We start from the raw sequence: 25,267 nt of genomic DNA on the forward strand, positions 1-25,267 counted from the left end.
GAAAGTCCATTAGGACTTTAAAAATATTTTCTCAATTTTAGCGACCGATCTGTCACAATAATGCTACCAGCGCGGTGCAGTTGCGCGGTTGGCGCCGCGATACGGTTGCGCGATCGGCGGTGCGCTGCAGTTGCGCGATCGGACAAAAATGCACAAATGAAAAAATGCTTAAAAATAGCGGGTTGATTTTGTTGCTTGGGACGAATTTATTATCTTTCCATTATTTGTAATGGCCCCTCCGTGAGTCGTCACCTTATTGTAGTGGAGGGGTTTGCGTGCCCCTATGATCCTAGGAGCCATGTTGTCTGGGGATTCATGCCCCTGGTAGGGTTACCCATGGCAAACGGGTCCTAGGTGAGGGGCCAGACAAAGCACGGCTCACATTACCCCTTATGATGAAAACAATTATTGGATCTCGTTTTCCCTCGCCCAGACGCGGGTCACCGGGGCCCCCCTCTGGAGGCGGCCGGGCCTTTGCTCATGGGGCCCGGCCGGGCTCAGCCTGAAAAAGAAACGTGGGTTCCCCTTCCCATGGGCTCACCACCTGTGGGAGGGGCCAAAGGGGTTGGGTGCGTTGCAAGCTGGGCGGCGGCCAAAGGCAGAGACCTTGGCGGTCTGATCCCGGCTGCAGAAGCTGTCTCTTGGGACATGGAATGTCACCTCTCTGGCTGGAAAGGAGCCCGAGCTGGTGTGCGAGGCAGAAAAGTTCCGACTAGATATAGTCGGATTTGCCTCCACGCACAGTTTGGGTTCCGGTACAAGCCCTCTCGAGAGGGGCTGGACTCTCTTCCACTCTGGAGTTGCCCACGGTGAGAGGCGTCGAGCAGGTGTGGGTATACTTATTGCCCCCCGGCTGGAAGCCTGCACATTGGGGTTCACCCCGGTGAACAAGACGGTAGCCTCCCTCCGCCTTCGGGTGGGGGGACGGGTCCTGACTGTTGTTTGTGTCTATGCACCAAACGGCAGTTCAGAGTACCCACCCTTTTTGGAGTCCCTGGAGGCGGTGCTGGAGAGCGCTCCTTCTGGGGACTCCATCGTTCTACTGGGTGACTTCAATGCTCACGTGGGCAATGACAGTGAGACCTGGAAGGGCGTGATTGGGAGGAACAGCCCCCCCGATCTGAACCCGAGCGGTGTTCTATTATTGGACTTCTGTGCTTGACACGGATTTTCTATAATGAACACCTTGTTCAAACATAAGGGTGTCCATGTGTGCACTTGGCACCAGGACACCCTAGGCCGCAGTTCGATGATCGACTTTGTAGTCGTGTCATCGGATTTGCGGCCGCATGTTTTGGGCACTCGGGCGAAGAGAGGGGCGGAGCTGTCAACTGGTGGTGGGTTGGCTCCGATGGTGGGGGAAGATGCCGGTCCGACCTGGCAGACCCAAACGTTCTGTGAGGGTCTGCTGGGAACGTCTGGCGGAATCCCCTGTTAGGAAGAGCTTAAACTCCCACCTCCGGCAGAACGTTTCCCACGTCCTGGGGGAGGCGGGGGACATTGAGTCCGAGTGGACCTTGTTCCGCGCCTCCATTGTTGAGGCGGCCGACCGGAGCTGTGGCCGTAAAGTCGTTGGTGCCTGTCGTGGCGGCAATCCCCGATGCCGCTGGTGGACACCGGCGGTAAGGGATGCCGTCAAGCTGAAGAAGGAGTCCTGTCGGGCCATTTGGCGTGCGGGACTCCCGAGGCAGCTGACAGGTACCGGATGGCCAAGCGGAACGCGGCTTCGGCGGTTGCTGAGGCAAAAACCCGGGCGTGGGAGGAGTTTGGCGAGGCCATGGAGAATGACTTCCGGACGGCTTCGAGGAAATTCTGGTCCACCATCCGGCGTCTCAGGAGGGGGAAGCAGTGCAACGTCAACACTGTTTACAGTGGAGATGGCGTGCTGCTGACCTCGACTCGGGACGTCGTGTGTCGGTGGGGAGAATACTTCGAAGACCTCCTCAATTCCACCGACACGCCTTCCATTGTGGAGGCAGGGCCTGGGGACTCTGAGGCGGACTCTCCAATCTCTGGGGTTGAAGTCACTGAGGTAGTTAAAAAACTCCTCGGTGGCAAGGCCCCGGGGGTGGATGAAATCCGCCCGGATTTCTTAAAGGCTCTGGATGTTGTGAGGCTGTCATGGCTGACACGTCTCCACAGCATCGCGTGGACATCGAGGACAGTGCCTCTGGATTGGCAGACTGGGGTGGTGGTTCCCCTCTTTAAGAAGGAGGGTGTGTTCCAACTACAGAGGAATCACACTCCTCAGCCTCCCTGGTAAGGTCTATTCAGGGGTGCTGGAGAGGAGGGTCCGTTGGGAGGTCGAACTTTGGATTCAGGAGGAGCAGTGTGGCTTTCGTCTTGGCCGTGAAACAGTGGACCAGCTTTTCACCCTCAGCAGGATCCTCGAGGGTGCATGGGAGTTCGCCCAACCAGTCCACATGTGTTTTGTGGACTTGGAGAAGGCGTTCGACCGTGTCCCTCGGGAGGTCCTGTGGGGGGTGCTTCAGAGGTACGGCGTACCGAGCCAACTGATTTGCATTTACCTGCTCTAAGGTGTACAGTTCTTTCTGCCCCTAAATTTCCAGGTACGCCGGGGTTGTGTAAATGATAATGCCCTCGATCTGCCGGAATGCCCAAATACCCAAACATGGTTAATGAGACTGGCCTTGCACGAGTCTATGAAAATAGGGACCCTACAGCTAATACACTGTATAGTCGCCGTTCATCTGGTTTCATGACCCTTTATTGGAGTGTGAGGGGAATGGGTGCGGATGAAAGACCTTGTTACTGGTGTTTCTGATGTATTACCCAGCTAAAGAAATGTTTATATACACGGCATTGTATAGAGATAGTAGAATGTATACTATATACCAGAAGGTTCTGAACTCATGTTTTCATGCCAGTGTTGTACTGAGCAGAATAATCATGCCTGCTGTCGTTCTGTTTTAGCAGCAATGCGCGTGAATGTAGGCCTTAGCTTACATTCTGTTGGTCTTCACGCTGCTAAATAGTTGCAACTGACATCACCACTGCTGGTTGCAGTCTTTTCGTACTGATATAGCACTCTGTTTTTGCTTCTTCTTCAAATCGTGCAACATTGCATCTTATGCATTATACAGTACACGTGTACATTTGTAATGGATGAATTGTTTATGACTCACTCTCATCTCAATCTCAGGGAACAACCCCATATGTAGTAGGAGCTTTGGTGCCATCGCTGACTCCAAATTTATATGCCTGAGGTACAAAGAATCCATATACTGTACTTGAGCTTGCTTTCTGCCCCCTTTTCTTGTCTTCCGGGTTAGAGCAACCCTGGCGTCTGGATTGTTGACTGCCACTTCTACCCCGAACCGTGTCCACTATTTGTTTGTCCCCTGTCTGTTTTGTGTTTCCCGTTTTAAGTGTGCCCGTTTTTTCTTTTCTTTTCTCGCCTTTTCACCTGCCCACCGCGTATCGCTGGAGCTTTGCTCGCACCTCTCTGATCCCGCTCCCTCTGACTATGAGCTACGCTAGCCAGCTAGCCAACCCACCACCGGACCCTACTACCTCCCGGCTCTGAGCCTGTAGCTGCTTGCTCTTGGCTCGGCAAACAGCTTCAACCCAACTTTCTGGCCACTTGGCCAGCGTCCTCGGGGGGAGCACCCGCTCGCTGCGAGCTTGCCGGTCGTGGCTCGGCTGTGTGCCGCCATGACACGCTGGGGCGTGCCGTTTGCACGGGTACAGTCGGGACTGACCAACACCACCACCCACTCCACCAACATCATGACTCGGCTGTTCTTATCTACCGCCCCCCAAAGTCACATCCGTCTTTTCTTTCTGAACTCTCTGAACTCCTCACCATCGTATCCTCAGTCTCCTATCGCCTCCTACTCATCGGTGACTTCAACATCCACATCGACCAGCCAACTGCTCCACTGACGTCTGACTTCACCTACCTTCTGGACTGCTTTCATCTCACCCAGCACATCAACTTCCCCACCCACACCAAAGGCCACACCCTGGATATAGTATGCTCCTCCTTTCCACTCACATCCAACCCCCGTCCTCTCACCTTTCCACTGTCAGATCATCTCTGCATCCTCTTCTCCGCCCCTCTACCCTCGCCTCATAATTCCACAAAACGCACCATCTCCTACCGCAACATCAAGACTGTAAACCCCATCACGCTTTGCCACCTCTTATCCTCTGCCCTTCCCTCCGACCCCATTTCTTCCTCCCCTGATGACCTTGCCACCACGCTGAACAACATCCTTTCTGACTCCCTTGATTCCCTAGCCCCCTGGAAAACGTCCTCTGTTACATTCACTAGCTCTGCCCCTTGGTACACCCCGGAACTCTGCTCCATGAAACAAACTGGCCGTCAACTCGAACGCCTCTACAAAAGAACCCGCCTCACCCATGCCGAAACCTTCAAACAACACATCTCCTCCTATCATGATGGTCTTCTTGCTGCCAAATCTGCTTACTTCTCATCTCTCATTAATGACACCAACCGGAACCCCCACATACTGTTCTCCACCGTCAACAAATTGCTCCAGCCACCGGTCACAAAGCCACCCTCCTCACCCGCCCTCTGTAACTCCTTCCTTGTCAACTTTAATAACAAAGTCGCCCAAAACAACAGTTCTCTGACCAACACCATCAATAACCCTTCCTCCCCCACCTCCCCTGCTCTCCTGCCCCCCCCCCCTTCCTGACCTCCCGCCCTTCCCCTCTCTCACTGCCTTCTCCCTTGTCGACTCCTCCACTATCCTAGACATCATTACTGCATCCAAGACAACCACCTGCTCTCTCGACCCTCTTCCAACGACCTTAACTAAGGCCTGCCTCCCTGTCCTCCTCCCCCACCTCACCATCCTTTTTAATCAGTCTCTATCCCTTGGCCACTTTCCCACTGTCTATAAATTTGCAGCCATCAGCCCATCCTCAAAAAGCCCACCTTGGACCCACTCAACCTCTCCAACTACCGTCCCATCTCCAACCTTTCATTCCTTTCCAAAACCCTTGAACGCATTGTCTTCGCCCAACTCCACACCCATCTCCAGTCCAACAACCTCTATGAACCCTTCCAGTCCGGATTCCGCCCACTTCACAGCACCGAAACAGCTCTTGTTAAAGTCACCAACCTCATTTCTGCAGACTCTGGTGCCCTCAACATCCTACTACTACTTGACCTTAGCGCAGCCTTTGACACTGTGAACCATTCCATCCTCCTCCAAAGGCTGCGCCAACTAGGTGTTGAGAGCACTGCACTCGACTGGCTCACCTCCTATCTCACCAACAGAAACCAGTTCATCTCTCTCTCCGGTCACACATCCATCCTCTCCCCAGTTACACAAGGGGTCCACCAAGGCTCAGTTCTTGGCCCCCTCCTATTCATCTGTTATCTCTTTCCCCTTGGTACTGTCATCCGCAAACTCAATTTGGACTTTCACTGCTATGCTGATGACACCCAGATCTACATCCGTACCACACCAACCCGTAACCCTTCCCTCACCCACTTTGAAACCTGCATCTCTACAATAAAAACATGGCTGACCCACAACTTTCTCAAACTCAACAGTGACAAAACAGAGCTCCTCCTCATAGCTCCTGGAGTCTTCACAAAGATTTTCAACCAGTCCCTTACCGAGTCCACCGTCCCATCCTGCTTAAAATCCTCCACTATAGTCCCTGCCCAAGAAACGTCACATCACCAGCCTTAATGACCCCGGTGGTCATGAAGTGCTTTGAAAAGCTGGTACGGGATCACATCACAGCACTCCTGTTCAGAGGTTTTGACCCCCACCAGTTTGCCTACGGGGCAAATAGATCCACAGAGGACGCAGTAGCTACAGCCCTCCACGCTGCACTGTCCCACCTGGAGCAGCCGAGGAGCTATGTGCGGATGCTATTCGTGGACTTTAGCTCTGCTTTTAACATCATCCTCCCCCACAGACTGGTGGACATACTGGAGGGCCTGGGACTTCCACACAATACTTGTAGGTGGATTAAGAGCTTCCTGACGGGTCGCAGCCAGAGGGTGAGAGTGGGCCGTCATACATCCACACCTCTCAGTCTTGGTACCGGCTCCCCACAGGGCTGCGTACTGAGCCCACTGCTTTACACGCTCTACACACATGCATGCACCCCCGCCCACCGCAGCAACACCATCGTGAAATTTGCGGATGACAACCGTGGTGGGGCTCATCTCAAAGGGGGGTGAGTCTTCCTACAGGGACGAAGTGGTCCGGCTATCGGAGTAGTGCGGAGAGAACAATCTGCTCCTAAACACGGCTAAAACCCAAGAACTGGCCATTGATTTTAGGAGGAAAAATAAAACGGACATTCCACCATTTATCATCAACGGGGTCTGTGTGGAGAGGGTGTCCTCCTTCCGCTACCTGGGAGTCCACATCGAGGAGGACTTCACCTGGGGCGTGAACACCTCTGAGCTGCTTAAAAAGGCCCAGCAGAGACTTTACTTCTTAAGGGTGCTGAGGAGACACAGCATTACACAAAGACTGCTGGTGTCCTTCTATCGCTGCTCCATAGAAAGCACTTTAACATACTGCATATGTGTTTGGTACTCCTGCTGCACTGCTGCTCAGAGGAAAAAACTCCAAGGGTAGGGATGGGCGATACCAATGATTTTGGAATCGATCCGATACCAAGTATTTCCTACCCAAAATACCCGATATTCGATCCGATATCGATACCGGAAGTGTAATTTCCCGCCAAAAAAACAATTTAAATGCAGTGGCATTCTTGCTCTTGGAGAGTCATCTATTGAATTTTGTAGAAAAAAGTATTACGTCATGTACATGAATTATTAACCTTTTTAGACATTAGTGCATTAGTGGAAGATGCATATTAATAGTATAACTTTAATAAAAAGGAGCTATTCTTTACTTTTTTCTCTGTCTCTCTCTGTTGTTGGGAAAAAGTTTTGTCTTTTAGGATAATCTAAAAAGAGACATGGTACCAACAGAGATGCAGGGCTTAATCGTCATGAGCAGCAAAACTATCAATTTGTAAAGCCACTGGATACTTACATTTAATATTGTAATACTTTAGTGTTGTTTATAGGAAGTGGAGTTACAAATAAAACGTATGGCGTTCGACCACAAATTGTAAAGGGGAAAACTTTATATATTTGACATATTTCACATTTTGCCTCGTTGTTATTAAGTAAAATATAATATCCCCAAACCAGACTTCTCTTGCGTTCGGACTGGGCCGCCACCATGGCCATGCTTGTTTGTGTTTGTTTGGATTGGAACGGGGGGCGGAGGAGGAGGGCTTGGCTTGTGAGAAAAGGGGGCGGGAGCAGAGCAGAGCAGAGCAGGACACGCCGGTGCAGCAGGCGGAAGGAAAAGTAGTGCTAGCATGAGTGCAAGTCGTCAAATTGGAGCAGAAAAAAATGAGGAAAAATATAATTAAATAATTGTAAGTATCGATATTTTAGCTAGGGAGATCGACACTCAAAAATGAGCAGCCTGGATCGATATATCGATATTTTGGTATCGATCCGCCCATCCCTATCCAAGGGATCATCAACACAGCACAGAAGATCATTGGCTGCCCTCTCCCCACACTGGAAGAGCGACACAGAACCCGCTGTCTCAAAAAACACAGAACATTCTGAAGGATACTTCCCACCCTGGCCACTCCCTTTTCGAACTGTTGCCATCAGGCAGACGCTACAGAGCAATTAGGTCAAGGACTAGCAGATTTTTACCCTACAGCGGTAGTCGCATTGAATGCAGCTAAACGTAAATGATTATGCCTGTGTATGTTCTTCTTCTGTGGGTTTTAGCTTTGTTAGGATACGGATTTTAGCTATTGATCTGACTCCAAACTATGATCAACACTTAACACAAGAATTGCTATGTTCTAATCCACACACTGGCGCACCTAACAATTTTGCGAGTTCGTTCTGTCAAAGAGAAGACCAGTAGATCAATCAGACCGAATTTACCAATTGTTTAATCCTGACAAAGCAAACTAATACAGGCGCCTGGGCCTTGGGTCCTTAACACAAAAACTCGTGTGCCTTCGTGACCAGAAAGACAAGACATTCTTCCGGGTTGCCCAGTTTTAAAGAAACATAATATGAATATTCAAGCATGCAAATTATTGTGTGGTGATTGGTCGATGGTCGATGGTCATCTCCTCCTCGTTTGGGTTTTCCCCTGCTCAGCACAGGTGTCTGGACCACAAAAACGAGTTGTTTTTCGCGTTCCCCATCGGCCTTGAGATATCCTCCCTTTCTGGACATTCTGTTCCACAATACTTTGAAGAAAACAAATTCATGTAGTCTGCACATTCCTTTCCACTTATTAAGCGAACACACTACTACTAAAAATTATATTGATATGATTATATGTGTCTAACGCAGCCTTAATAAATGTGTTTGCAAACTGCCGAAAGTACATTTCCCTTTATTCCCTCTCATGACCTCATTTATGAGGTCATCACCCGTTACTCTAGCAAGCAGCGACCAGCACACTGTCGGTCCTTTCTTCCCCCCGTGGCTCATGTTGAGTCACCAGGGTATATTGGCCGTTCGGTGACAACGGGCCAACGGTTTTCTCGATCAACCGGACAGTGAGTGACCTAATACATGGAATACAACAACAACCACAGAAAATCATCACTGCAGTAAAGCCACAGCAACGAGCACAGACATGATGAGGCCTTTCCAGCTTCCGAACGTTTTCATCCAATCAGACCAAATATTGGTGCGTACATCTGAATGATCTTTCATCTTTTTATTCAGTGTCCTTACTCCTTCCAACGCCTGGGTCAGTCGGCCCCCTGGTGCCGTGTTGTTGGGGATGAAAGTACAACATGCATCACCAAACATTCCGCACACACCATGTTCCTTAGCCAATAGCATGTCCAACGCAATTCTATTTTGTAACAACATCAATGACGTCGCAGCCAATTGTTCATGGAAATGATACATTTTTATTGGGGGTGATCCTTAGGAAAATGCTTTCGATTCCCGAGGACACTTGATTAACGAGTTCATACTTATCTGGCACAGCCCGGGGCACTCCTATGGCGTCAATATATGTTGGATCGTTGTCGCTCAACCATGTGGGCAAAACGTCTCTTTTGGCTCGCTTCAGGAGCCCCGCCAGTGGGGACTCCATGTTCCAATTGTGATTCTGCATTTCAATGGGGACAACCACCATAGGCATTATCAAAGACACGAGGGCACAGATACCTGATGCATCCTTTGGCAAGCGATGCTATAATTTGTTGTCACCACACCACAACCAGATGTCACTGGTCTTCCTCTGCTCCTTCCATCACTGCTAGTTGAATTCTGGCATGTCCTGTTAAAGCTTAAAAACAAGTGAATTTAAAAAAAAAAAAAAAACTTTGTACATCACAATTACAAATTGAAACCTACACACCCATTTCTATTTTACAACATACTCACCCATTTCTATTTTACAACCCCCCCTTTTGACACATTCATCCAATGTGTCATTATGTATCAAAAGGAACCTGCAAATGCGTCCCCTATCATCACCACACTCATTGTAGTCAGGCCCTCGGAACCTCTAGCTCCTCTACCACACACTCAGCAACAAAATCATCGCACTCCTGTCATTGACCTTATAGCCCTGCTGACAGCGGACATTTGTACACACTAAAAGAGACATCAAGTATCAAAATAAAAACAGTGATAAAATGAATCCTGGCGCCCGCGGATCATGTCCTGAAAACCATGTCATCAACAAGTTCATCATAAAAACCAAAAGGGCAAGGGTTAACATATTCTTGTAAATTCAACACAAATTTTCCACGAACGCAATCGACAACCTGCAAGAACGAAAACAAGTTACGCAAGCAGCGCGAAATCCGCTCCTTGGCTGGCGGCTGTTGCTGCTGCTGCAAAAAAAATTAAGTCACACAGAAAAACAAAGCAGAGCGTGCACTTGTCGCAAGCAAGCTCAAGCGTCAAACATTTGGTCACTGTCCACCTAGTACGTCACCCCGTCGGGTGAGCTCAAAGTCGTCACACGTCAAATCGTCCAAAGTCTTAATGTTCGATACTACAGTTTTTTCCCGTGTATAATGCGCCCCCATGTATAATACGCACCCTAAAAATGGCATCTTGATGCTGGAAAAAAGCCTGTACCCATGTATAATACGCACCCAATTTTATTTTATTTTTTAATTATTATTATTTTACTTTATTTTTTTAAGTCCCAATGATAGTCACACGCAGGGAGGCAATGGGTTCCATTTTTTTAGTCTTTGGTATGGTCTTAACTAGGCTGGGTGTATTTTTTTTGTTGGCGTTGATTTCTCCGACTGCCCATAAAGGCACCACCGCGATCAGTGCGGACATGTGAAAAAGGCGGCTCTGTATGGGAGATGTTGAAGAGGAATAAAAACACCCTCGGAAACCAAAACTTGCCCCTCGCCGTGACTCGGAGCCGCAACAAATGTTTCGGATTTGTGTCGGGTACATTGTGACAGCAAACGAGCAGGTGATCGAGCAAGCGTCTGATACGAGAGCATTGCGTTCGTATGGAGCGTGTTTGAAGTGAACAGCAGAGACGAAAGGAACAAGGCAAAGTGTTGTGAAATAAAATATTACCTGTAATACGCATTTTGTTATTTGCTGATTGTATTAAACTATCACATTCATCGCTCATTAGTAAATAGCTGACGTGTCTTGCGCATCCGTTCTGCGCAGCTGACCCATAGTGCGCATGCGCAGTTATACTGCCTCCGTATGACGTCCGGTCCGCGATGGAGATAAAAAAACAAACAATATTTGACAATAACACACCATCAAGGATTGCACCATCGCATCAAACGATATGTCGTCAATTATGAACTTTACTGACTAAGTGTGTTGGGCAGGATGGCTGCATGCGATGCCCGATTGACAACAAACAAGAAGAAAGGTGATTTCAAGTTTTATTTCGAGGGAGATTTGTCATGTCTCGTCCCCAGTTTTGCTATGTGTCTAGGTTGCCATAGTTTCTGGTCGCGTCGCCCCTCCCTTCCTGTGTCACCTCAATCAATGTAACGTGTTTTGTATTTAAGTCCTGTCTGCCCCTCGCTCACCGTCGGATCATTGCATGTGTTACTGTCATGATGTCTGTTTGGTTTCTGTTCCTGTCTTTGGTAATGTCACCCTGTCTTTTTGTTCCACGACTTTGTCGGTCAGTCCTGTTGTTGGTTTTGTTGTACCATGATTTTCTTAAAAAAAAAAAAAAAATTTAAATAATAAAAGAAAATTGTACCCATGTATAATGCGCACCCCAGATTTTAGGACAATAAATTAGTTAAATTTTGCGCATTATACACGGAAAAAAACGGTAGTTCTGTCTTGTCTAACCATATTACTGAAATGGGCCTTCTCCATCGCACTGTTTTGTTGTCGATGGTGCCCCTGAGTAATCCTAAACCCATATTTAATCCAAAATTAGTCCTGATCAATCGTGCTTTTTCAAATCTGTAGTATCTTTATTTTTTTCAGGTGAGAGGAATGTTATCCTCTGCTGTGATCACATCACCCCAACTTTGAATCATGTCAACCATTCACAATACACAAACACCACACCACAAGCACAGACTTGACATTCATACACCATTACAAACAAACTGTCATTCCACAACACACACATAAAAACATACAATATTAAATTGTAAAAAGGAACCGTCCCTACGCAAACTTTTCTCCTCAATTAAAATTTCCCTTTTTTTAATTTTAAATCCAAAATTAATATCTAATTGTCTGGTCTCCTGTCATCTCATCGTTTGCCAATATGCATAATGCTGGAACATGATTTAACTCCCCATTTAGTTTGCTCACATCTCACACTTAGACTATTTGACACTTTGTGATGAGCTGTAACTTCAATATTTCCACATTCCCATATTTCTTCCACTAAACAGTTCCATTTGGCTTTCAGTTTAAATTCATCCCTCCAAATAACTACCTCTGGCAAAGAACCAACAATTTTTAGAGCACTCCCTTTTACTGTTACCCTGTTCCCTCAGTCATCTTCTCACAAGCATAACTGACCCTCCTAAAAAAAAATGATACCAAAAATAATGTTTAAAAACAGTATACACAGCTTCCTCCTGCCACTTACGCTATCATCTTGAAGATTATCGTTCTCATTTTTGTTGATGCCAATTCTTAAAATTAAATGCTTACTTTTGATAATGGAGTCACGCTATATCACAAATTTTGAAAACCTTCTTCCACGTTCCCCCTCTGTACCTATCAAAACCAATTAGAAATACTTTTGCTGTCATGATCATCATTGTGGCCCTCACACTTATTGTTCCTGTACTTTAAATTGTCAATTTTTGTACATTTGAAGCCCTTTGAGACTTGCTTGTGGGCTATATAAATAAACTTGCCTTGCCTTGACTTTATCATTATTCAACTTCTTCTGCCTCTTTTTTATTTATTCATTTTTTAGCTTAACTACTTCTACGAATTCATCTGATTCACTTCATTCCACTTTTAACACATTCCAAATATTCATGCCAAATATTCTAAATATTTACGATTTTCGAGAAATTTACAAATTTTAAGCCAATATTTCACCATTCATTCTTCATGGCACATTCAATATTTCTCATTTTCTTCCACATAATTCCTCCAATTAACCTTCTTTCACTTTCCAATTCACCTCCTCTCACTTTCTAGCTTAAAATTTCACATTTTCACTTTCAACATTGCGGTAACATTTTGCAAAATTTCCTTTTTCCCTTCTAATTTCTAATTATCTTTTCACTGACTCAACCCGTTTCAATTTTTTTTTAACTATTCATCTTATGCCTACCTATTCCAAAACTTCCCACTTGTGAAAAATTTCAAATTTTCAACTTTAAAATTCACGCCCAATTTTACAAAATTCTTTCGATATTTTCATCGATTTTCTGACCAATTCAACACGTTCCAAATTTAAACATAATCTTGTAGCATTCCCCGAATTTGTATTCAGCCTCTTCGCCTTCACACACAATTTCTCTAGAAATTACAAATTCTAATTATTATTGTTAATCCTCCGTGACCCTCGTAAAGACAAGCCGCACCAGTAATGGATGGATGGATGGATGGATTGTTAACCCTAACCATAAATGCCTATCATAAAGTGTCATTTAAATCAATTGTCGCAAGGGTCATGTTACTGTATTTGTTATTTACGTAAAACCCAACTGTATCCTTTTTAGTTAAGTAGTGCCCTGTATTACTATTTTGCTGACTATCCAAAATTCCAACTTTTTTATGGCCCCTCACCCCTTCAAGCAAAAATATGCATCCTATAAATCAGTCGCAATTGATGTATACCGTTTTTTTCCGTGTATAGTGCGCAAAATTTAACGAATTTATTGTCCTAAAATCTGGGGTGCGCATTATACATGGGTACAAAAAATTGTTAATTTTTTTTTTTTAAATTTTTTATTTTATTTTTTATTTTTTAGAAAACAAAACCAACAACAGGACTGACCGACAAAGTCGTGGAACAAAAAGACAGGGTGACATTACCAAAGACAGGAACAGAAAGCAAACAGACATCATGACAGTAACACATGCAATGATCCGACGGTGAGCGAGGGGCAGACAGGACTTAAATACAAAACACGTTACATCAATTGAGGTGACACAGGAAGAGAGGGGCGACGCGAACAGAAACTATGGCAACCTAGACACATAGCAAAACTGGGGACGAGACGTGACAAATGTCCCTCGAAATGAAACTTGAAATCACCAAGTTTTGGTTTCCAAGGGTGTTTTTATTCCTCTTCAACGTCTCTCCCATACAGAGCCGCCTTTTTCACGTCCGCACGCCTCTTTCCCGTGCGCGCACGGAGCGCGGTGGTGCGTTTAAGGGCAGTCGGAGAAATCAACGCCAACAAAAAAAAATACATCCAGCCCAGTTAAGACCATACCAAAGACTATAAAAATGGGACCCATTGCCTCCCTGCGTGTGTGACGATCATTGGGACTTAAAAAGAAAAAAAAAAAAATTCATGAAAAAAATTCATAAAAATTGGGTGCGTATTATACATGGTTACAGGCTTTTTTCCAGCAACAGCATGCCATTTTTAGGGTGCGTATTATACATGGGGGCGCACTATACACGGAAAAAAACGGTATTTAAATTCTGTCGTTTTGATAAATTTAATTTCTTTCGATCAATATCCACTTTGCAAAGTTTCTGATCACGCTGTCGTATGATTTGTTATTATTAGTGCATCTTCGCTGTCCATATCTATGTATTTTGTTGTTATCCCCGTTTCAGTGTCAATAAGCAGCCTTATTATTCCCTCTTTTATCAAAACTCCTCAGATATGTCCGCCCCAGCACCCAAACACACTTCCATCCCTTTTCTCCCACACTCCACCAACTTTGTAATGCTTCAGCAGTCTTTAGCAATGTGTCCAGTTTGACTTCATGTGACTCATGCAAGTCTTTAGCAGCCTCTCCTCTTAGATTCTCATGATGATGATTCAGGGCTGGATCGTCCGCCACTCTCAAATGCGTCCATCTTGTCTTTGTTCTTTCAGTCCATTTTCTTTTTGATCTGCAACTGTGTGTATTCCACCAACTGTATGGTTCTTGTCCTGTGAAAAGCTGTGCTTGCCCCCTTCAAGCATGATAGCAGTTTCTGTTGTTCTCCCAAAGGTCAAAGGTGTCTCATGACCAGGGACAGTCCTCTGTTGATTTTGAGACAGCCAGTGGAGTAAGAGGACTCAGTTCAGGAATCGTGCCACGCGCTAGGGAAGAACACACTGGGACACAAATTTAACAAAACTATCTTTGTGTTATCAGTCTTCCTGTGTAGTATTTGTTCCTTACACCCCAAATCTTCCTATTAACATTTTGTATCCTATCAGTTGCGCACACTCATCATCTTACTATCAAGCCGCCCTTATCAAATGCTTTTTTTCTTCTGAGCAATCCATCCACCCTACCCATTAACACGGCTAAAATCCTTGTTCTAGTGTTTATCATCAAATAAAGTTCCAAAATCCTTTGTAATAAACTGTAATGTAGTTTAACAATCTACCAACATGGTTGTATATGCGGTGAATGTTATTGTTCAATCTATAGGTCATACAGCCCCTGTGTTCGAACTATGACACTCCTCCTTGATTTACCATCTCATAAGTTATTGTTGTCAGCAGCGCTAAATGATAGTGCTTGAAAGTGAATGTCTTATCACCCATTTTAAAACACATGCCACATTTGACTTAGTATTTATTCAATTATTTATTTGCCGTCCTCATGTTAGCTGGCATATGTCAGAATTAAAATGTAATTTTGCTTTTAATTTTAAGTCTTTCAAAACTGCTATATCCTTACTGCACCGAAATAAACTGTTAAATATATCTTTAAGACGACCAAAAACAATCTATGTTCCTGCACAGACTCTTAAAAGTGGCACCCAAATGCCAGACTACAAATCAAACCTCCTCCTTCACTCTCACATTTTTGATAAAACAGTCTACTTATCTAAACACTGTCATCACCTACTAAATTAATGGCCTGCAAGTACAATGTTGTTGCTGTGGTCCCTCAAAACATGTGACTAAAATTTGGATAATTATTAACCCCCATCAATTGAGCAATTATCTCCTCACTATTTACAAGTTAGCCCCCCTCTCCTCTCTCACTTCTCCTCAACATTGACCTCTCCCGGGGGACCCAGCCCCGCCTTTGCGGTATCCTCGGCACAGCGCCCCTGGACGAGGGGGGGGGGGTTGTCAGTGTATCAATGTTGACGTCACAATCTGGCCAGGCCCGCGCGTCCCGCTGGCCCCCACCCTCGCCGGTATGAGCCGAACGGGGCCCTTCCTTTCTTGAACATTCTCTGATCCATCCCATCTTCCTCCTCACACGCCCGCACCCACACATGTGCACATGAACGCACACACACCGAGCGCGCACACAACTGCACATTCACACGCACGCATCCGCACGGCACGCCCACCAATACACAAAGTGCTCGCACAGAGCTCAGACGAACGACGACAGACTAACACAAACCTTTACAGAGATTACGCACATACACAGAACACACAAACAAAGGGATTTGAATCCATCTCTCATGTAGCTCACGATTTGCGCTTCCACATCAGCATACATTCCTCTCAATCTCACTCCATTCATTCCTCTCATCACAAACACACTCCCCCCAATTTGGTTGCACATTTTGGATATTTTAGCGGTCTGGTCTCTCACAGGAGGAACTGTTACCACCGGATACTTTTTGAGGAGGCCTCACTTCTCCTCGGGGATCTCACAAGCACCCCAGCTATTTGAATGCGATCGTCACCACACCCTTGTCCGCCACGACGAAGCACTAGGTCCCTGACCTATCCTTAGTACGCGCAAGTCCCGGACTTTACCGTACACGTTACACACGTAAGTTTCAAACTTATTCACTGTATATGTAACTTAATACACACGTAAGTTCCAAACTTATTTACCGTATATGTAACTTAACTTCTTGCACACCTTATTTGATCTGAACGACAGTCTCCTCTTAAATTTCCTCTTTCAATTTGCAGAATTTCGACATATAGTAAGTAACAGGTATCCTGCTTACCTTATCATTGATGAGCTCAGGGTTTAGGAGACGTCGTACCAGCTCAACGTTGTGCGCTTATTCCTTATTCCCAAACGGTACGCCGACCGGGAGACAGCTGTCCCAGACTAACTGTCCGATGACTTGGACACAGACCACGAGTTGTCAATAACCCTTCTCTTGACATCACGTCGGGGTCACCAAGAAATTGTTAGGATACAGATTTTAGCTATTGATCTGACTCCAAACTATGATCAACACTTAACACAAGAATTGCTATGTTCTAATCCACACACTGGCGCACCTAACAATTTTGCGAGTTCGTTCTGTCAAAGAGAAGACAAGTAGATCAATCAGACCGAATTTACCAATTGTTTAATCCTGACAAAGCAAACTAATACAGGCGCCTGGGCCTTGGGTCCTTAATACAAAAACTCGTGTGCCTTCGTGACCAGAAAGACAAGACATTCTTCCGGGTTGCCCAGTTTTAAAGAAACACAATATGAATATTCAAGCATGCAAATTATTGTGTGGTGATTGGTCGATGGTCGATGGTCATCTCCTCCTCGTTTGGGTTTTCCCCTGCTCAGCACAGGTGTCTGGACCACAAAGACGAGTTGTTTTTCGCGTTCCCCATCGGCCTTGAGATATCCTCCCTTTCTGGACATCCTGTTCCACAATACTTTGAAGAAAACAAATTCATGTAGTCTGCACATTCCTTTCCACTTATTAAGCGACCACACTACTACTAAAAATTATATTGATATGATTATATGTGTCTAACGCAGCCTTAATCAAATGTGTTTGCAAACTGCCGAAAGTACATTTCCCTTTAGCTTGTATTTTTTAAATCTTTTATTCTATTTATTCTGTTTATTTTTTTATCTCATGCGCGGATTGTTTGGCACTTTTTAAATTTCGTTGTACATGTTACAATGACAAATAAAGATCTATCGATCTATTAATCTATCGATCTATAGGCACTAAATCCTCCCTTAATAAAACTGGACCCATCACACTCACCATTGACTCCTCAAACATCACTCCCTCCCCTCTGGCACGCAACCTTGGCGTTATTTTCGACCCCACACTGTTCTTCCACCCTCATGTTAGCTCAGTTGTCCAGACCTCCTTCCACCTCCGACGCATCGCCAAAATCCGGCACTGCCTCTCACTCCCTGCCGCTGAATCCCTCATCCACGCCTCCATCTTATCCCGGCTTGACTACTGCAACTCCCTTCTCACTGGAATCACTGCTCACTCACTCCATAGACTTCAACTAGTCCAAAACTCTGCTGCCCACCTCCTTACCCACACCCGGTCCCGTGAACACATCACTAATATTCTCCGCTCCTCATTCACTGGCTCCCAATTAAGGAGAATATCATCTTCAAGATACTCCTCCTCACCTTCAAAGCCCTTCACCACCTGGCTCCCACTTACCTATCCGACCTCCTTGTCCCCTACTGCCCCAACCGTCCCCTCCGATCCTCCAATACTTCACATCTGACAGTTCCAAAATCTAGACTCAAATCCTTCGGTGACAGAGCCTTCTCCTACACATCACCCCGACTCTGGAACTCTCTCCCTCAGTCTGTCTGTGACTCACCCACACTCCCCATATTTAAGTCCCGTTTAAAAACTTACGTCTTCTCCCAAGCTCATGACCTCCCCTACCCATAACTGGTTTCCTCTTCCTAATTTCATCCGATTGTTTCTTCCCCGTCCCCCTCCCCTCATGTATGTCTTTGCCTTGTTCCCTGTAAGCATCTTTGGGTTTTTGAAAAGCGCTATACAAATTATTATTATTATTATTGTATATGGAGTACAAGTTGTATCAGCCATAAAATGCACAATAAAGAGGAAAAAAGTATATATACGTAAATCGCACCGGAGTTTAAATCGCATTTTGGGGGAATTTTATTTGACAAAATCCAACAGCAAGAACAGACATGAACCAGCAACAACAGACTAAACAATACGGTATGCTAACGTGACATAGACACTAATGAGGAGCTGAGAACGGGCCTGACGTAACATTAACAGTTATTCAAATAACCATAACATAAATAACACGTTCATCAAACCATCTGTGGCACTCTGAATCATTAATTCCATTGATTGCATTCGTCGTCCTTTCAGTAAACAACGCCACGTGTGCGGCACGCCGCTGACGTCGGACTCGTCGTCAGTTGCAGTTCAAATTATTCCACACGCCCATTTAACAATATATAAACTATATATCAAATAACAATAATATATACAACAATTTTAACTAGCGTTTTTTTCCGTGTATAATGCGCAAAATTTAACTAATTTATTGTCCTAAAATCTGGGGTGCGCATTATACATGGGTACAATTTTTTTTGATTATTTTAAAAAAAAAAGAAGTTTTTTTTTTTTTTTTAAGAAAATCATGGTACAACAAAACCAACAACAGGACTGACCGACAAAGTCGTGGAACAAAAAGACAGGGTGACATTACCAAAGACAGGAACAGAAACCAAACAGACATCATGACAGTAACACATGCAATGATCCGACGGTGAGCGAGGGGCAGACAGGACTTAAATGCAAAACACGTTACATTGATTGAGGTGACACAGGAAGGGAGGGGCGACGCGACCAGAAACTATGGCAACCTAGACACATAGCAAAACTGGGGACGAGACATGACAAATCTCCCTCGAAATAAAACTTGAAATCACCTTTCTTCTTGTTTGTTGTCAATCAGGCATCGCATGCAGCCATCCTGCCCAACACACTTAGTCAGTAAAGTTCATAATTGACGACACATCGTTTGATGCGATGGTGCAATCCTTGATGGTGTGTTATTGTCAAATATTGTTTGTTTTTTTATCTCCATCGCGGACCGGACGTCATACGGAGGCAGTATAACTGCGCATGCGCACTATGGGTCAGCTGCGCAGAACGGATGCGCAAGACACGTCAGCTATTTACTAATGAGCGATGAATGTGATTCTTCAAACTTCAAACACGCTCCATACGAACGCAATGCTCTCGTATCAGACGCTTGCTCGATCACCTGCTCGTTTGCTGTCACAATGTACCCGACACAAATCCGAAACATTTGTTGCGGCTCCGAGTCACGACGAGGGGCAAGTTTTGGTTTCCAAGGGTGTTTTTATTCCTCTTCAACATCTCCCATACAGAGCCGCCTTTTTCACATGTCCGCACTGATTGCGGTGGTGCCTTTACGGGCAGTCGGAGAAATCAACGGCAACAAAAAAAAAATACATCCAGCCTAGTTAAGACCATACCAAAGACTATAAAAATGGAACCCATTGCCTCCCTGCGTGTGTGACTATCATTGGGACTTAAAAAAATAAAATAAAATAATAATAATTAAAAAAAAGGAAAAATTGGGTGCGTATTATACATGGGTACAGGCTTTTTTCCAGCATCAACATGCCATTTTTAGGGTGCGTATTATACATGGGGGCGCATTATACACGGAAAAAAACGGTAACCATCCATGTCACTCCAAATCATGAAATCCATCGGAATCGTCGTCTTGTCACTTAAAAAAAAAAACACACACAGCTGTTGACTCCGGAACGAGGTGTGCCGCTGATGTCAGACTAGATACGTATATCAAATAAATGTAATATAAACAACAATTTTATCGAACCATGCGTGTCACTCCAAATCATTAAATCCATCGGAATCGTCGTCTTGTCACTTAAAAAAAAAAAAAACACACACAGCTGTTGACTCCGGAACGAGGTGTGCCGCTGATGTCAGACTAGATACGTATATCAAATAAATGTAATATAAACAACAATTTTATCGAACCATGCGTGTCACTCCAAATCATTAAATCCATCGGAATCTTCGTCTTGTGTCACTTGAAAAAAACAACAACACACACAGCTGTTGATGCCAGAATTACGTGCGCCGCTGACATCAGACTAGATATATCAAATAAATGTAATATAAACAACAATTTTAACGAACCATCCGTGTCATCCAAATTATTGATTCCATCGGAATATTCATCGTCTGTGTCAAAAAAAATAACCAAAAAAACAGCTGTTGACTCCGGACCTACGTGGGCCGCTGACGTCACTCCCGTTGTCAGTTGCGGCTCCAATTATTCCACAGATGTATGTATATAACTATATTGTAGCGTTACCAAAGTACCAGGCAAGACGTGGGTTTGGTAACCGGCTCTTTTTTTCACAAAACAAGAGCTCAACATACGTGTGTTTGTTCCAAGCAAACACCCGGATCGCTCTTCCCCCACTTCACAGCCTCGCTAGACAATCGGAAACTGCTGAAGTCTAACAACATACACGTTGCTACTCTAAATAAACTATATGTCAAATAACTATAACATAAATAACAAGTTTATCAAACCATCTGTGTCACTCCAAATCATTAAATCTCCTGGCTCCAGAAGTCAGTGAATGGAACTCATTGTCAGAGGCTCCAATTATTCCACAGCCATAGTGCGCCCTTATGCAGTTTAAAGTGAAAATAAGATGTGAAGTGATCAACTATACTAGTAAGTAAGTAATGTGTTAATTAATGATCAAGTAAAAATTTGTGAATAATTTCACATATAAGTTGCTCCTGAGTATAAGTCGCACCCCCACCCAAACTATGGAGAGAAAAAAAAAAATATATATATATCAGAGCTGCCTGATCTGACATCTGCGGCAGAATAGCGGGTGTTGGCCAGGCTGCTGTCCATCATAGAAAACCCCTTCCACCCCCTGTACAGCACCGTCACTGGGTGAAGGAGTAACCTCAGTGGCAGGCTGTTGACACCATCTTGCTTGTGATTTAGGGCTATACAAATAAACTTGACTTGACCACTATAAAAACTATGCCCAGATTAGTATCATGTATTTTCAAATGAAATGACCACATGATATCTAGGAAAAGGTTTTGAGTCCAATATTCAGGGGGGGGGGGGGGGGGCTGTGTTAAAGGTATTAGTCCTCTTTTTAAATAATTTTGTAACTTATTTTGTAAAATGTAAAGATGGGCTAAGAAATATCTTAAAATAATGGCATAACCTTTCCATGGGCTCCATTTAGGAGAGGCCAAAAGGGTCAGGTGCGGTGGGACTTCAGTGCTAACAGTGCCAAATACATTGGGACCTGACATGTTGTGACTGGGAGGAATGCACCCCGCCTCCTTTTGGTACGAGGATACACAGTTTGTTGATCAACCTTGTGGCTGCTTTATCAGATTTGCAGCCACATGTCTTGGATACTTGGGTGAAGAGGGAACTGAGCAACAAATAAATCACCAATACATTGATACATTGGCTCCAATTGTGGGGGAGGATGCTGGTCCGCTCTGGCAGACCCAAACAAAATATGAGGATTTGCTTGGAAAGTCCAGTAGCTCTCAAAGAAAGATCACTCTCTAAATCTAAAGGTAAAGCTAGAGAGGCACAAACTGAAGCTCTTCTACTGACACTGACCTCAACACAATGACAAGCAGCCACTAGACATGCTGTGGACTCACTTGATTTCAAGCGGAAGATATTACTCTCTTGCACTTACTATCTTTATCTCCTTGCACTCTCCACCTACACATGAAGCCAAAATCTGATGGCAACAAATGTGTGCCTGTGTTCTGAGTGCCTGGCAATCGAGGAGCTTTTGAACATTACTGTGGTCATTGGAGAATGCATAAGAAAGCTGTACAATTGTGCAAGATTTTTGATTTTGGACTGTACAAAATTTCAGTTTGTTGTTTTTTACTTTTTTTAATTGAGGATGGGTCATTCACCATATGCCAATAGCCAATTAGTAGTAATTTCTCAAATTTACAAAATCTTTTTTCAAGAGCTACACGGTGTTATCCCAATGCAAAACCTGGGAGGGTTGTAAAGTAATACTCCACTTTGACTACTCCTCCTGTACTTTTGCGCTATTATACTGACTGTCTGCTGTATGCACAAATATATTCTGTAATAAGTAAGAGAAGGCTTTTGGAAGATAAATATTCTTCTCAGTTGAATAACTGCTTTCAAGCTTTGAGTTTATGTATTTCAATTTCTGAAGACAAAAATTGATACCGGCCATTCCAAACGGAAATTGGCTACAGAAAAGGCCAGAAATAGCATCTCCAGGTAGTCAGTCACAATTTACTGTCCTTGTGAATTGGTGCATTGGAAGCATAACAATAGAGCTGTAATTTACGTATACCGTTTTTTTCCGTGTATAGTGCGCCCCCATGTATAATACGCACCCTAAAAATGGCATGCTGATGCTGGAAAAAAGCCTGTACCCATGTATAATACGCATCCAATTTTTATGAATTTTTTTTTATGAAATTTTTTATTTTTTTCATTTTTTTAAGTCCCAATGATCGTCACACACGCAGGGAGGCAACGACTTTGTCGGTCAGTCCTGTTGTTGGTTTTGTTTTCTAAAAAAAAAAAAAATTAAAAAAAAAAAATTAAAAATTTTTGTACCCATGTATAATGCGCACCCCAGATTTTAGGACAATAAGTTCGTTAAATTTTGCGCACTATACACGGAAAAAAACGGTACATATGCCTGCTGCTTTCAGCCCAAATATGCAGTACATTATGCTCGTTGACTCGACTTATCCAACAGATTTTAAAAGAATCCAACAATTAATCTTTCTGTAAATATGGGTTCAACAGTTTTCTTATTCAGCTCTTCAGAAACAATATACATGCAATGTGCATAAGTGCATATTCTCACAACCATTGCAGATGATCAGTTGTGAACTGGGTAAGCTTATCAGCATCAATTGATTTCCGCACATGGGCAGCGAGTATTAGGTTTTTAACATCATATCTGCTCTTGGATGGCAGTGTTCCTTCCACCTTTGCTACTGCGTTATGAGCCAGTAAATTCCAGGATTAATTTCAACCCTGTATCCTGCATTTTTACCTTGTACAGAGAGCAATAAAAGGGCCGAAAGAAAACACAGCCATTTTTATCAACTCTAATGCATATTGTGGAAAACAAGCAAAATTTGACTTCTATTTGATTTGCATAAAGGACAGTTGGGACCTCATCATAACAATAAACCATGGGAATGCTTCTGCATGTTAATTGCCATTACTAATTTACTAATTATACCAATAGGTGCTTACTCCCAGTTTGAACTCTTGATAGGATCTTTTGAACCAGAATCTTCCCACCAAATTTCCATTGTTCAACTCTGCTGCAAGTGCCCCACTATAATCCCGCTCATCCTTCCCTCCCCCAGCACTACATTTACTTCTGTTATACACAACCATATGTCCCCATGGCAACCAGAGAGGACTAGGAAAAGAATCAATGTGAGGGCGGTGATGATGGTCTTGGCAGTAGTGGTGGTGATGGTGGGTGGCGCAATGATAATGAAGAATATATTGTGACTATGTTTCCTGTTGCTTTCGTAGGTGATTTTGTTCTTGATTTTGCCTTGCGTCATCATTTAAAATGACCCCAGAAAGAATTTAAAGATGATGCATGATGTGCAATTTTCCATTTAATTAATACAGTTTTCAGGTGTCTTGAAAAAATGTTTGTGACACACTTCGGCCTGGAATAAGGAGAGTAAAAGAAGCTTACAGTGTGTCCATCGCACTTTCTAAACATGCCCTGTTGAAAGCCATTGTTTTAGGGGGGACTGCCTGGTCTCATGCAAAATTAAAATCAGCCACAGCTCATTCGATGTGACTTTGTGTTACCATGGTAACAAGGGGTGGAGCTTGGCTATGCTCACTGCTTGGGCTAAGATACGAGATGTTCTGAGTGTCTGACTTACTTTAAAACAAAAATAAAGTGAGCGTGAAGCTCACTCAAGCGTCTCAAGACACCGTAAAAGCTTTTACTGTATCTTTCGATCTGTGCATTTAACACATGCAGCATGCACATAACCAAACACATCTACAGACGTGTTTTATAACATAGGTAGCTCACAAATAAATACTTTGTTGCGTAACTTCATATGTGACAGAAGGCCAGGAACTTCAGTGACGTAACATACAGTCAAAATGTAGCATAGTTGCGTTATTTTAATGAAATTTTTGTACCAGGATAATTTGTACAATCAAAAAGATGTTTCGCATTTTGGAAGCCTTTTTCCACTTATCTGTGGTTGCAAGGCTGATGAAAACTCCAAGCCACTTCATTTGGATGAGAACCATTTTAATAATCAAGTAATTGTTTCGAACCATATTCAAATCTCAGATTTAAGTCTCTCAACAGTAATTCTCTGAATTCTGTTGCCCTTCATGAAAGCAGAAAATCAATTACAACAAAAGCAATAATCTTTTCGGTTTAATCAAAATGCACATATTTGCAGGCATCTGCTTTTACTTTGGAAAATCAATAGCCTAACCAGTAACTGATTCTGTTTAAAGTGGTTTGGTCCATCCATCCATTTTCTGTACCGTTTGTCCCCACGGGGTCGCGGGCACAACAACAATCTCTAGTTTAAGGTGTTTTTGGAGTTTTCACCACTAAACAATACCAAATAAATAACAATAATACAATTTATTAGATTATTCAATTAATTGATGGAGCCATTGATAAAAAAAAAACTATTCTAAAAATATTATACAGTGACAGCCAGCCTTAGTGACCAAACTCTTCTTGAGAGATAGGGGGGAAAGTTTGTTCATCCGGGGATGCCTCAGAGTTGCATTAAAAGAAGCAGGATAAGGTGCCTCGAGCATCTGATTAGGATGCTCCCTGTTGACTAAA

At 44.0% G+C, this 25,267-nt stretch overlaps 1 protein-coding gene across 1 annotated transcript in view; it reads left to right on the forward strand.

The window, feature by feature from the left end:
• LOC133152748 (SH3 and multiple ankyrin repeat domains protein 2-like) overlaps positions 1–25,267 on the forward strand; it is a 63,336-nt gene that overhangs the window by 33,005 nt on the left and 5,064 nt on the right. The gene's annotated exons all lie outside the window — the stretch shown is intronic.

The sequence above is a fragment of the Syngnathus typhle genome, linkage group LG4 (genome assembly GCF_033458585.1).
Source record: "Syngnathus typhle isolate RoL2023-S1 ecotype Sweden linkage group LG4, RoL_Styp_1.0, whole genome shotgun sequence".
Taxonomy (NCBI): Eukaryota; Metazoa; Chordata; class Actinopteri; order Syngnathiformes; family Syngnathidae; genus Syngnathus; species Syngnathus typhle.